Source organism: Gekko japonicus, unplaced genomic scaffold (assembly GCF_001447785.1).
Source record: "Gekko japonicus isolate JY-2015 unplaced genomic scaffold, Gekko_japonicus_V1.1 scaffold2133, whole genome shotgun sequence".
NCBI classification, from domain to species: domain Eukaryota; kingdom Metazoa; phylum Chordata; class Lepidosauria; order Squamata; family Gekkonidae; genus Gekko; species Gekko japonicus.
In genome coordinates this window covers 147,324-162,118 of record NW_015163153.1, presented here as the reverse complement: position 1 = coordinate 162,118, position 14,795 = coordinate 147,324, and positions in this window count along the sequence as shown.

Here is a 14,795-nt window from a genome sequence, read left to right as displayed (position 1 = left end):
CAGATCTAAAGCACATAAAGACTTCTTCTTACATTTCTCTTTTATTCTACACTATCCCACAGTTAAGGATCATGTTCCCAGTACAAATGTGCTTCCATTCCCCTTGAAGAGTCGGCTCAGGCCTTATAGACTGCATAAAATGCTGAATCTGTACGATGGCACACTGATACACATCGAGGCACTATATATGCAGGGAGGAAGGAGAAAAGGATGGTTGTGGAAGGACTATGGGACATGCGTGCCTTTGAGCTGAAAACTTAACCAATTAGATGAGCAGACAGCTCAGATGGTAAATGAACAGGTACAATAATGGTTACCACTGGGGGGGAAATGAGAAGGAAAGAGACATGTCAAGGGCCAGAAATAAAAAAACAAAACAAAACAGGAGACTTGAGAATAACCACAAAAAAGCCGGTACTCCTTTAGTGCAGAAATGAATTTCCCCTCAAAATAAGTTGGAAGTAGAACACTTAAAACGACACATCACTAGATTACAACATCAACCTACTACTCTGAATGGCTTCTGACCTTTCACCAATGAAAAGGGAACAAGAATGCAGTTCGGTTTGGATTTCCCATTCCTCTGCTATGTTTCAATGTCTGGAATAGATTCTCTGACATCTGCCCCGACAGAGAGAAGATTGATCCATTCTGGATTTTACAGGGATTCCAGGGACCCAGCAGGAAGGGTAAAATATTTCCAGATATCCCCCTTTTTGAACAACAGGTGGTGCTGCATTGGACTGCGGGGAATATTTTAATCCATTTACTTCATGGATCCACCTTTCTCTCCCCGTGGGGATCTAAAGCAGTTTATATCATTCTCCGATCCGCCAGTTTTATCCTTACAACAACCCCGTGAGGTAGGTTAGGCTGAGAGCATGTGACTGGCCCAAGGTCACACCCAGCAAGTTTCCGTGGCAGGGTGAGGATTCGAACCTGGGCCTCCCAGATCTCAGCCCAATATTCTTAACCACTGCACCATATTGGGTCTCCTTTTAAAACATTCAAATAGTGATCTCATACATACATCCATATAGCTGCAGAAATAGTTTCTATTCTAATTCATTCAATGTCTCATCCGTCATAAATGGAAAACTGTCGTACCCTTTTCAAGTATACCTCGCTGCATTTTCCCATCAGGTTCCCTCCGTATTTCTCAAAGACATTCACTTATTATGTAGAGGGTTGAAAGGGGGGGTGGGTGGAGTTCCAAGTGAATAAGTGTAAATACATGTGATCTTTTGTATATTTCCTGTAATTATTAACACAGCATGCCACGTCCCTGTGAAGTTTCACGTCATCACCAACACAGGAGCAAAGAAGACACATGCGTCCCGACCTTAATGCAGTTTTCCTGTGTTCAAGTGGAGCCCTTTTGCGCCCCCCCCCCAATATACTTGTAAATTGTGGGGAAATGTAATTCTTCCCCTTCCCATGTGTTTGTATTTATCTGGTTAATTTCTAGGAGATACTGACTGTTGTTAACTATGTATGATTATCATAATTTTTCTTGCTTTGTTTGAAACCAAGGAAATCCATGGATATTTAATTAAAAATACTGAAGCTTCAACAACAAAAGTCTCTCCTGCGTTTTGTCTGCATACTCTCCTTCCTCCAAGGACATGAGGCACTTTTATGTCATTGACCTTTTATGTTACATATTCAGTGTTTCCTTTTACAAACATGGAAATGTGGGAAGGAAGTACAGTTTCGTCATCCCCATAGAAAAAATGGAACTCTGCTTCGTCAATCCCATATTCTCATGTTTGCAAAAGTAAAGGAAACACAGACAAGTAGATGAGTTTTTACATCGCTGTAAAGCTCTGTATATCTGTGTTTCCACTGTGTATGTTCCTTCATCCAACTGGTGACAAGGAAGAGAAGAAAAGGACGCAAAGGAAAGGCACGAGAAGGAAGTAAGAGATAAACATAAGGAGGAGCAACACTGGGTTTGTTGCCAGGTGAGAGCTTTCAGGCAAACAATAACCTCCAGTGCATCCAGAAAATTCTGCTATATATGTGGTGAACGAAAGTTACATTATTAGTAGCAGAAGAAAAAAAAGATAGGGAGAAAGGGAAAAGGAAGAAAGTATAAAAAGGTAACAAGTATTAAGATAGGTCAAGATGGTTAACTGTGCTGGGTCAGCCGGTCACCACAGATACCATGCACTGGAAACTGGATACGCAGTCTGAAATCAAGTCGAGCAACAGGGTCGAAGGTCAGAAATCTGGGAAATCAGTCAAAGGCGGCAGGAACTAGGAGCAAGAAGCAGAGGCTAACAGCCAGGAACAGGTCTGAGCGCACATGGTTGCTTCCACACTGAGGCAGGTGCGTGGGGGTGTTTATGACCAGGTCCTCCCTTCCCTGGGAGTCAATCTGCCAAGACTCGCAGCCCCTCACGTTGCCTTTGCAAGAGCTGCAGTCTGGCACTCTCCCTTCACTCTTGCACACTCACCTGCTGGGACACTTAGGAGAACTATGTGGGGATTCTGGCCTCGGAGTGTCTCCACCTGGGGGTGCTGGGCCAGGCTCTGGATCAGTCTCTCCCTCTGGCTGCACTTCCTGTGCAGCTGCTGGGGCATCTTGGTGGGGAGGGTGGGATATAAATTTGACAAAATAAATAAATAAATAAATAAAACAATCTTCTCCCTCAGGTGCTGCTAAGGGTTCCTCTTCTCGGCTGACTTCAGAGGAGGCTGGGTTGCCCCGTGCCTCTTCCTCATCTGAGGCACAGTCAGCCTCAGCAGAGCCAGTACCCAAGACAGCAACCATCTTAGTCTGTCCATTGCAGTAGAAAAGAGCAGGAGTCCAGCAGCACCTAAAGACAAACAAAATTTGTGGCAGGGAAGGAGCTTTTGTGAGTCACTGCTCACTTCTTCAGTGTGGGAGCTTTTGTGAGACGCTGTTCATCCCCTGCCACAAATTTTGTTAGTCTTTAAGGTGCTACTAGACTCTTGCTCTTTTCTAAAGTATCATTCAGATCAGCATGACAGTCTAACCCTGTCCCATCCCCTCCTCCAACCCTAGATGACCACCCAGAAAGACCAGGATCGGCACACCTTTACCTAGTATCCTGCTCCACCTTTACAAGACCTCCCCAGATATTTGAACTTAATTCTTAAAAACACATAATCTGGGGGGGGGGCAATCGCTTAGTGGCTGAGCGTCTGGTTTGCCACAGAAGGCCCCAGGTTCAATACCCACCATCTCCAGTTGAAAGAACCAGTTAATAGGTGACATTCAAGACCTCTCTATCTTGGACTCTGGGGAGCCGCTGCCAGTCTGAACAGAGAACATTGACCTCTGTGGACCAATGGTCTGATTCAGTATAAGGCAGCTTCATGTGTTCATGTCGTATCAGTACAACCGAGTGTAGCCCACTCACCTTTCTATCCACTCATTTAAAAAAAAAAAAAATCTAAGATTTGGGGAAACCACTAAGGCCTGTGATACAATATTGGGTCAAGTATGTCAGGAGAATATAAATATCGCATACAGGCAAGAATTTTTCTACAAATGAATCAGATTTATTTCATCTGTAATTAAATAAAAGACCATTAGTGCAGTCAGAAGCCTCTTGTGCTGACTTGGCTGGTAGCCACCGAGGCGATAAGCTAGAAGCTGAAGACACAAGTGTCAGAACCCACAGCCAACAACGAAGTACACACATTCAGGAACGGTTATACTTTTATTGCAGAGCTATAGATGCAGTAACATAGGCACTGTTAAGAATGGCGGCGGCCCCATGGGCATAATAGGATATAGGATATTCGTATGCACCCTCCCCCCACAGTACTGGCCAATTAGGCACCTTCCCACACGTGGGATAAAGCTTAGAGACCGTTAGGTAGCTGAAGCTGAGAACGAACACTCTCCCACGACACCTAGGGAAAACCCAGACACCACAACACCCTCCTGCACATCTGTATAGATAAGCATTTCAGCGCACAACAGAGAAAGCACAGAAAGGAATGCAGTAGCAATTAACCTGAAAGGAAAGCAATAGCAATTAACCAGATACAGACCAAACTCCCCAACCTTTATGGCAGCATAGCTGAAATCAAGCTGGAATCAAGTCGTTTCAAGAATGCAGGCAAGGAGTGACTGCTGCACACTCAGAAGCAGGTCTGATTTTGCAGAGTTGCTGCTGCGCTGGAGCAGGTGCACCAAGGGGTTTTAGACAGATCCTCCCCTCCCTCCCTTTGGAGTTGAGTCTGCAGAGGCTTACAACTCCCCTCGCTGACGTTGCTGGAGCTGCAGCCTGGCACTTCTTCTTTGTTCCTGCAAAGTCAGCCTCTGCCGTGCCCTATGTCTGGGGCACTCGGGGGAACTAGGCCTTTGGGAGTCTGGCCTCGGGGTGTCTGTGGCAGGGGTCGCTGGCCCCGGCTCAGGAATGGTCTCTCCTTCTGGCTGCACCTTTTGTGCAGCTGCTGGGGACTCTTCCTCCTCCTCGGGTACTGCTCAGGGTTCTTCCTCTGGGCTGTCTCTAGAGGAGGCTGAGTTGTTCCCTGCCTCTTCCTCATCTGTGGAGGGGTCAGCCTCAGCCGGACCTGGACCCACGACACATCTTATCGTCTCAGGAAGGAGCTCTGAAGAACCCCTTCTTATTTAGTACCAAAAAACATATTAAGACCCGTAAATCCATTCGCTGTCCTGTTTTGATGACACCCCCTCTATCCAGCTTACGATTTCTCTCATTGAATAAAGATGGCAAATTACTGAATATCTTAATAGGATGTGACTTCAGTGTAGCTGAATATCTTAGTTAATTACTGATTTTCTGAATATCTTAATAACTACTGAATATCTTAATAAGATGTAACTTCAGTGTAGCTGACCATAATGAACCCCATAACTGATTTCAAAAACTTTAAATGTGAATTCTCATATTATGTCCTTTTGCTTATATATGACTTTTATAGTTTATCCTTTTGATCAGGGCCTTTTATTGGTTCATATTTCTGTATCATTAATCGGGACAACTTAACTCAGTTTATATCAAGAAATTAACTGACTCTAGAAACATCTATAATTAATATTGTTACCTGAGCAATCCAAGAAAACTGTGTGGTAGCACAGTGGGTATATCCCACTGTCTTAACATCCGAACTGTGTTAGTTTGAGCCCCGCACTGGTGTGAGCAGCCAGCCTGTTGTCCCCAGCTCATCGTCCACCCAGTGATTTGAAAGTTTCGGCGAGTAGATAAAATGGGAACCACTCCTTAGAGAGGGTGGGCATACCAATCTCCCTTGTGGGAGGGTGTTAGCTAACGGTCGGGACGTCCTGGTCGAGGTTCGGAAAAAGGCGGAAGAACTTCTCGGCTACAAAAATCCCTGCAGTGGATGTTTCCAGCCAGGCAGTGGCAGTGTGGCGATTTGACATACGGGTCCTGAAGCCTGGTTGACAAGCAGCCGTTTGGAAAATGACTGAGCCAAGCCAGAAGACGTTTACGCCATGCAATGATTGCGTGTGCAATTAAATGAATATATGTTGTCTTCCCTATCCCCTATGAACATTGTTAGTCCCCTGTTTAAAATGTGTAACTGTACATCGCTTTGAGCCCACTGGGGAAATAAATTGAAAGTAGTAGTAGTAGTATTAACAGCTACCAAGTGTTAAGAAATCATTAAAAACAACTATGGATACATATAAATTACACATTTACATTGAAATATATACAAGATTCAGTACAGGAGTTAATTTATTTTTCAGTTTCCAATAATTTCTTGGAGTTCCTCAATACCAGGGGTGTCAAACTCATTTGTTGTGAGGGCCAAATCTGACATAAATGAGGCCTTGTTGGGCCGGGCCATGTGTGTCATAAAATGTAATGCCAGGTAGCGGAGAGATAAACTTTATAAAGGACACAAACACAAAGGGTTTTTTTTTCTTAAAATAAAAACATGCTTAAAACATTAGCACTCTTGCAATATTTTATTTACTTGTGTCTGATAACTGACACATCTTGCTCTGAGTGATGGCATCAAAATGTCTGTGCTGTTGCAATCTTGGGTATGCTGTTCAGGTGTGTATCTGTAAGGTGCAAACCTACAATGACGCAGCAGCGGCAGAACTGGAAGAAGCAGCAGAAGACAGCCAGTTACACTGTGGGCCTGATAGAAGCCCTCCGGGGACTGATCTGGCCCCCGGGCCGCATGTTTGACACCCCTGCTCAATACATTAGATTCAAATGTCAGAGTGTTTGATATTCTTAAATAGTAAACAGTCACAGAATCTGACCCCAGCACACATCCACCAATTTGCATCCTCAGAATCTATCACTGTGACCACTGGAAAATACCCTTCTTCCTTGTTGAGCAGTGAGCACTGCAAACACCCCCACTGGCTCAGAACACAGATTAGCTAATGGCTCGGTCATGTTGGAAATCCTAAAACATAGACTTCTCTTACATTTGGCACACAGCACCAGTGCCACCATGCCAACTGGATTTTTTGACCTTGGGATCTATTGGTCAGGCCACTGGGCAGCAGTACACGAACCTCAACATGACATGGAAGCATGGGTGGCCCCGGGGTCCTGGTGAAGCTGAGGTTAAAAAGAAAGATCTTTCGATCATAAAAAGGAGTCCTCAGGCTGAGAGAAGGCAGTTTGGACCAGGGAAACCCACCTGCTTGCCACCTGCTCACCAAAAGGGCACCAAAGCACAACCGCATGGTCTCCGACAGCTGCCAATCAGATGCATCAAAAATGCAAATCTGTTCTGTTGTGTTGTGCAGTATGGACCTGTTATGTTTCTACATTGGTATTTTCCACTGAGCACTTTTGGGGGGTGTACATGGCCTGTTCGCCATTCTACTTTTTCCACCTAAAATCCAACCACACTATTAAGAGTCAATATAAACCCTGGACAGAAACAATTATGCCCATTAGCAAAATGAAACCTTTAAAAATGTTTTACAATTCAATGATTCGATTTATTACAATCAAAGATCAGCAAATACCTTAAGCAGGAGATGTTTTACAAAATGTCAGCTTTCTGAAATACTTTAAGATGACCTTCCGTCCTCGTTATCACCTACAGTCAGCCTAGACATTTGGGTTACCACGAGGGAAGAGAAACGTCAGTGCTGAGGTCTTGGCAGCTGTTTGCTTAGGCATAACTCCTGACTCTGAGGAATGTGACCGATGCATGTACTGGATAAACTTTGAATCGTACCATGTTATAATTATGACTTACAGGGGTATGGAGCAACTCAAAAGAGGATTAACTGTCGCTTTGCCAGAGAGGCAAAACGTGCAATTAGGAACACGCACAGACACAAAGAGACACTATGTCATTGGAGAGGAACACTCTCTCTTGTAGCCTTTCTGATGTGTTTTTCCACTGTCTATTCTGCTACTTGCCCTGAAGACTTTTCTTTTGTATTTTTCATTGGAAGTACTAACAACATTTTCTGGGCTGAACTAGTGACACCTGATTACAGAATTCCTGGAGAAAGTTATCTCTCTCCCCACCCCTTAGGATTCACTAAACTGCTGCATGTGTTTCCTTGAAACTCTCGTTCCCTGTGTAGGAAACCGATTTGTTCTCATGGGTTACACACAGGCGCTCTCTATACATATCAATCCAGTTTACAATCTGGTTTCAGGTCTGGTTATGGAACAGAAGTAGCCCTGGTTGTCTTGAGGACAGAGGGAACACAACTCTGGCCCCGGTCACACAGGCCGGATATCGCGGGGGGGAGGCGTGGCTAATTGCCCTGGCGCAGTTTGATGCACGATTACGCGATCAGACGCACCGGCGGCACACCACGGGTCCTTCCCTCGGCGCCGGTGGGTAAACGAGGTACTGGAGGGGAATGCTGCGCGCTGGCGCAATCACACCACTGGCGTCTGGAGGCAGCCCATGGCAAACGTTTACTAGTACCTTGGAGGTACTAGTTTTTTAAGGTGCATTGTCGGCGGTAAGCCACCGGTGCGCTCCACTTCCCAGATGTTGGGGTGTGATCGCTCCCAGATAATCCGCCCACCCTCCGTGCCTCTCCCGCGGAAACTTTGCCGTGTGACCGGGACCACAGTTGAGTTTCCTGGTCCTCTCGGCAGCTTTCAATACCTTCAGTCGTGGTATCTTTCTGGACCGCCTCTCTGGGACGGGAGGCACCATCTTGCAGTGGTTCTGGTCCATCCTGGAGGGTAAGTTTCGGAAGGTGGTGCTGGGGAACCGCAGCTCAGCCCCTTGGCCTTTGCAGTCTCACGAGGCTCTGTCTTGCCCTCTGCTTTTAAACATCTACATGAAACCATGGGGTGAAGTCATCTGGAGATTTGGTCCGCGTTGTCACCAATATGCGAATGACACCCAGCTCTGTGCTTCCAGCCAATCCCAGGGAGGCAGTGGTGGCGGTTTCCCAGGCAAGAGACATTCAGAGGTGGTTTGCCATTGCCTACATCCATGTCACACCCCTGATATTTTTGGGAGGTCTCCCACCCAAATACTAGCCAGGGCCAACCACTGCTTAGCTTCCGAAATCTGATGGGATTGGGCTATCCTGGGCTATCCAGGGCAGCCTGTAGAAACCTTGAAATGTTGCCTAGAGACTGGCTACAGTGATCCACGGTCTGATCATCTCCATTAGACCAGGGGTGTCAAACATGCGGCCCGGGGGCCAGATCGAGCCCCCCCCCCCAGAGGGCTTCCCTCAGGCCCGCAGTGGAACTGGCCTGCTCCTTGCTTCCACTTCTGCTGCTGCATCATAGCTTGCTTCGCCAGACTCTCTCACTCGCTCAGCCATTTCATGTTTTAACCTGGGTCCTAGACTGAGAATTCTGAGCATGAGATTTCTGTGGTGAATGTCAATAAATCAAAAGTAGGTTTGCAGCTCACAGAGCTAATGTTTTAAGCATGTTTTTATCTTAAGTTAAAAAAATAAATCTTTGTGTTTGTGTCCTTTACAAAGTTTATATCTCCGCTACCTGGCATTACCTTTTATGACACGCATGGCCCAGCCCAACAAGGTCTCATTTATGTCAGATCCGGCCCCCATAACAAATGAGCTCGACACCCCTGCATTAGACCACCTCTACGTAGGGCTGTCTTTGAAAACAGTTTGGAAACTTCCATTGGTCCAAAAGGTAGCAGCCAGGCTACTTGTCAGGGGTTGGTCACAGGGACCCCATCAACTTGTAGTGGAAGATCTGCACTGGGTTACCCATCTGTTTGCGGGCACAATTCAAAGTTTGTCTCATTTTTTAAGGCAATTTTTAAAAGTAATAATAATGATAAATCATTACTAAACCATTATTTAGGTCAGGAAGCCTTCCATTTCTAAGTTATACCTCCCTGGGGCAAATTTCCTGACTAGTTCCCTTAAAAGTATTTAGAGGTATTTAAAGTTCACAAAACAGCCATTAATTAAACAGGATGAACAGAAGTTGGTAACTAGGCCATTTTGCCTGGATGGAGGCCAGGAAATTTTTTAGAAACCTGGGAAAACTGTTTGGCAAGTTTTCACTCACAAAATGAATTATAGACACGTGAAGACAGCAGTAGTGATGACTAGGGATTGTTATACGCACAGTTTATGAACCACTTTGTACTCTGCCACTGACTAACAGGTTTAACTTAATAGGTGCACTTAGCACTTCCATGGTGCATATGTTAAGTGCCATTTATGATTCTAACATCACGAATGTTTTCAGGTATTAACTTTGGTTCATTTGTGACTGTTGTTTGGATGCATGCTGGGAAAATAAAATGCTGACGCTTGTGACCTTGCTTGTTATGGCCAGCTGTAACTGCGCATGTCCCTGATGTCAGTTAGCTTGCGTTAGATGGAAACCATACTACACGATGTACCCATATCTCTTACATTAGATACTTTTTATCACTTCATAGCCTGGGAAGAAGAAGGCCCATTGTTCAACTGAAGAAGGTATATTTTTGCCTGAGAAAGTCCAACCTACAGGCCTGGGCCCAATCAGAATGGTGTGACGGATATATGACAAAGTTTGATGGAACCGATAATTATGATTTATTTCTGTCATAGGGGGTATAAAACTTTATGTCTCCCATTGTAACCTTAGGGAGAGCTGTGGGATCCAAAACCTTATTGGATCTGCACCTTCCTCCTTTGTTGATCAATAAAGTACAAGATCTGACTCTGTTCCACAGGATCGAAATGAGCGTTTTTCTCAAATTGGGCTGGGGAAGCACACACATACTCAGACAGGATTATTTTCTGTACAACAAATGGAGGTCCCACCGCGATCTTGCTGCCATCACGGGGAACTTCTGCTTTGCTGTGACTTCCAAACCTTCGGGATACCTGCGCCAACCTGCTGATTTCATCCATCCAGGAGTGTTTTGGGATTTAACAGCGCAAGTGGTGAGTTCCCCGGTGAGCCAGCAAAAGAGCTCTCTCTGCACCGATCCTGTAGACCAGAATCCCATCTTCAGCTGGCTTCAAAAGGGCACAAGGTATTTCTGGGAATTGAGGGACTTGGTTTCAGCTCTCAGAGAGCAGAGAAGCCCAGGCTGGGCGGGGAAAGGGGACTCTGGAATTAGTTTGTTTTTAACTGTTGAACGGCCACTTGGAGGGGGTACTCTCTATTGTTGTTGAAAAGTGGGTTACTCTTCAAGTTGAACGGCCACTTGGGGGGTACTCTCTATTGTTGTTGAAAAGAGGGTTACTCTTCATTGATGAACAGCTATTGTTCCTGGAAGGGGTTAATTCCTCAGTATTCCGAGATCTGTAGGTTTGGTTTTTTTTCTGACTGTTTTCAAAGCCCCGCCGCTTTTGGGAGTCTCCTTAAGTATTGCTCAGGGGACTTTCTGTTTTGTGCTATGGAATAATTCATTTCTTGTCTTGCACTGTCATCTTGTGTCCAGAGTTGGTAGCGCTTTTGCCGTAAAGTTTTTTTCCTTCCGGGTTTTTGGTTTTTTAAATTATTGATGGTTTATTGATCTGGTTTAGTAAATCTGGGGAAAGATCATCCTGTTGAAAGGCTTGTCATTCTGCACTGCACTACACTGCACTGCACTGCACTGCTGCCCCAATGGAAGTCAAAGAAACAAGGAAGCAACATCAGATGACGGGGCACCCAGTGTCCCAGAAGATTTGCAAGATGAATTGAAAGTGCTGTTTTTAAAAGTGTTGTTTTACAAAGCTATTCTAGCACCTGAACTCTCCTGTCCAGGATTTAAGCAAAAGCCTGTTCTCTGTTAAATATTTTAACTGAGTTTTTGTTGTAAGCATATGTACTTCTATGTTTCTTGCGTCAAAGCCGCACTGCCTAAACCCAAGCCCCAACCATCCCCCATGACTGAAAGGATGCTAATGATCGCCAGAGCTTATACAGGTGTAAGACGAGCTCCAGTAGTTGTCAGTGAACTATAAATCTTCACTTCACCAAGATAGGGGGGATTTGTTATATGCACAGTTTATGAAACACTTTGTACTCTGCCACTGACTAACAGGTTTAACTTAATAGGTGCACTTAGCACTTCCATGGTGCATATGTTAAGTACCATTTATGATTCTAACATCACAAATGTTTTCAGGTATTAACTTTGGTTCATTTGTGACTGTTGTTTGGATGCATGCTGGGAAGATAAAATGCTGACGCTTGTGACCTTGTTATGGCCCGCTGTAACTGCGCATGTTCCTGATGTCAGTTAGCTTGCGTTAAATGGAAACCATACTACATGATGTACCCATATCTCTTACATTAGATTTTATCACTTCATAGCCTGGGAAGAAGAAGGCCCATTGTTCAACTGAAGAAGGTATATTTTTGCCTGAGAAAGTCCAACCTACAGGCCTGGACCCAATCAGAATGGTGTGACGGATATATGACAAAGTTTGATGGAACCGATAATTATGATTTATTTCTGTCATAGGGGGTATAAAACTTTATGTCTCCCATTGTAACCTTAGGGAGAGCTGTGGGATCCAAAACCTTATTGGATCTGCACCTTCCTCCTTTGTTGATCAATAAAGTACAAGATCTGACTCTGCTCCACAGGATTGAAATGAGCGTTTTCTCAAATTGGGCTGGGGAAGCACACACATACTCAGACAGGATTATTTTCTGTACAACAGGATGGACCGGCTCATGAACTAAAGTTCGTGACAAATTTTGTTCGGTTTGTGGTTTGCGAACTGATGTTTCTGGCAGGTCAACCAGCACAAACGTTCCACGAACTTTCAAGCAGCTCATGGTGGTTCATGAATGGATGCATTTCCAGACAGACATTCTCCACGCAATCAAAATGTATACCAAACTTTAAAGCAATATGGGGGGGGGCAGAATTCTCCAGCCCTGGAAACACCAATAGGGCCCCTCCAAAGCGTAACAGGCACTGCTGGCTGCCAGTAGCAGAGTTCCCATTCTGCTCTATGGGATCAGAATGCTATATATACCCTCAGCTTAGCTCCACACCCTCTCCTCTGTTGGGTGTTGGTAGTTAGAGAGAGAGGCAGGGGACTTGTTAGAAGCAGAGTACATTCATTTATTCCTGATTGAGAACACCTCTGCCCTAGTGGGGTTTGAATGTTAGGTGGACTCATGGCTCCAAGCCAGCCGTCTCTCTGCTCACGCCGAACAGAGGGGCTTAGCTACTGGGTGCCTTGACTGAGGGCCCATAGTTATATATCCCACTCCTCCTGATTGTGAACAACTCTCCCCTGGTGGGGTTTGGGTGTTAGGTGGACTCAGGGCTCTGAGACACCCATCTTTCTGCTCATCCCAAGTAAAGGGGCTTAGCTATTGGGTGCCTTGACTGAGGACACAGTTATACATCCCACCCCTCCTGATTGTGAACAATTCTCCCCTGCTGGGGTTTGGGTGTTAGGTGGACTCAAGGCTCTGAGCCGTCCATCTCTCTGCTCATGCCAAGTAAAGGGGCTTAGCTACTGGGTGCCGCAGCTGAGGACCCACATTTTATACCTTCTCACATTTTATATCCTACCTGTGTGTTTCAGCCTGGGAGGGGGGCTGTGAGGGTTGTGGGCAAACTTCCCTTGCTTGTGTTGTGTGGCTAGGGTGCCTGCCAAGCTGCTATGGGGTTACTTTGGGGAGCCCCTGTCAAAACTCTGGGTACGTTTGCCTTTCTGTCCTTCAGAACCTGCCTTTGGAGATTTGGGAGGGGGCTGCGAGCATAAGAGGGATGCTTGCCTTGCTTCCATTGTTTGGCTGGTGTGGGTCTAACCAGGTGAAGTTTCCCTGTGAGTTTGGTGTCACTGGCTTGTTCCTGAGCGGTTCCATAGCCTCCTGCATTCTTTTGATCTGTTAAAAAATGTGCCCTCGCTGTTTTGCATGCTAATTTAACAAACCACGTGGAGGGGAGCGGTGGCGCAGTGGGTAAATCCCCTGCATAACTATAACATCTGAACTGCCACCTTTGTTAGTTCTAGCCCCGTGCTGGTGTGAGCAGCCAAGCCTTGTCCCTAGCTCATCGTCTACCCAGCGATTCGAAAGCTTCGGCAAGTAGATAAATTGGGGATTACCCATAAGGGGGTGGGCACACCACTCCCCTTGGGGGGTGTTAGCTGCCAGTGTGACATCTGCGGTGCGGCAGAGATCAAAAAGTGGAAAAATCTGTTTTGGCATTCCCTGCAGTGGAGTGAATCGGCCAGGCGGTGGCACTGTGGCAGTGCGACATCGAGAGCCCTGACGTCATCAGCCAGCCAACAGAATACATGCCGTCGGGACATGACTGATACAGCCTGCAGATGGATCCTCCGACCAGCTACAATGTGTGTGTGATTAAATATTGTATGTTGTCTTCCCTATCCCCCACGAATATATTGTTAGTCCATTGTCTCTGAGTAACTGTAAATCACTCTGAGCCCGCATGAGTGGGAAAAAGCGATCAATAAATTGAAAGAATTATTATTATTATTTATTATTATATATACAACTATGGTATGTAATTCCATTTCATCATCCAACAAAGTGTGCATGCACACGAAAGCTCACACCTTGAATAAAACTTTGTTGGTCTTAAAGGTGTCATTGGACTCTAACTTTGTTCTATGGCTTCAGACCAACATGGCTACCCACCTTGATATTCCTAGTCACCGTTTGTCAACATTACAGCAGCTACAGTTTCATATGATTTAGAAATAACATAATTCTTCCAGACCTCGTTCATCCTTAACGAGGATCAAGTTGTGCTTTCACACACTGTTACATTATGCAGCACTAAAAGACTAAGTTGTTCATACTGATTTCACAATCCTACAAGTGGGGGATGGAAAATACCACCCCTCACTGGCTCCCATTTTCTTCCTCTTGCTCTATCTCCTCCCCTGCCTTCCTCCCCAACCTTCTCTGTCATGCACTCCCACTTCCCCACGGTGATCCCTAACTTTAAAAAAAGTTGTTTTTTTGTAATTCTGCAAATGTGTAGGTATCACAAGCAGTGTTCCCTCTAAGCTGAGCTAGCTCACAGTTTTTTAGCCTCCGGCTCACACATTTTTGTCTCAGCTCAGGAAGCATGGCTCCAGAGCAAACTAATTTATGCAGTAGCCAAATCACTCGCTCACAACTTTAATACTACCGTAGTAGCTCACAAAGTAGAACTTTTGCTCACAAGACTCTACAGCTTAGAGGGAACATTGATCACAAGTTATTTTGGGGATTAACCCCATACACAGAATGTTCTGGCCCCATTGTACAGATTAATTGTAATTTACTTTGAGAGCTGATTGTTATAACATAAATTGATTTAAAACACACACTTTTATCAGCCCATGTTATGTAACACATTAGAAAATAAATCAAGTGTGCACTTATAGAAGAGTTGTTAAACCTCACAGACATGCAATC